The sequence below is a fragment of the Schistocerca gregaria genome, chromosome 5 (assembly GCF_023897955.1).
Source record: "Schistocerca gregaria isolate iqSchGreg1 chromosome 5, iqSchGreg1.2, whole genome shotgun sequence".
NCBI lineage: Eukaryota > Metazoa > Arthropoda > Insecta > Orthoptera > Acrididae > Schistocerca > Schistocerca gregaria.
In genome coordinates, this window is record NC_064924.1 from 499565201 (window position 1) to 499565777 (window position 577).

Consider the following 577-nt stretch of genomic DNA (forward strand, 5'->3'; position numbering starts at 1 on the left):
AGAACAATTTTAAAAAAGAGTTTTCCTCCTAAAGTTTGGAAAAAAGTTGGGATAAGGCAAGAGATAAGATTCAATGCCTACTTGAGATGTAATAATTTGCTTAAAATCTTCACAGAATCAAAGAGAGCCCCCTGACTTCCTAACATAGATCTACTTCTACATCTACATACATACTCTGCAAGTCACTGTAATGTGAATGGTGGAGGATGCCTTGTACCACCGAGCGAGGTGGCGCAGTGGTTAGCGCACTGGACTCGCATTCGGGAGGATGACGGTTCAATCCCGTCTCCGGCCATCCTGATTTAGGTTTTCCGTGATTTCCCTAAATCGCTTCAGGCAAATGCCGGGATGGTTCCTTTGAAAGTGCACAGCCGATTTCCTTCCCCATCCTTCCCTCACCCAAGCTTGCGCCCCATCTCTAATGACCTCATTGTCTATGGGACGTTAAACACTAATCTCCTTCCTTCCTCTATGCCTTGTACCACTCGTAATCATTTCCCTATCCATTTCCCTCACAAATAAATTGAGGGAAAACAGACTATTTATATGCCTCTGTATGAACCCCACTTTTTCCTAT

General features: G+C 43.8%; 1 non-coding gene across 1 annotated transcript; it reads left to right on the plus strand.

Annotated features, from left to right (window-relative positions):
- The first annotated feature begins 222 nt into the window (after positions 1–222).
- On the plus strand, positions 223–295 carry Trnaa-cgc (transfer RNA alanine (anticodon CGC)). Its single transcript has one exon. It is a non-coding gene; the product is annotated as a tRNA-Ala (tRNA).
- The last annotated feature ends 282 nt before the right edge of the window (positions 296–577 follow it).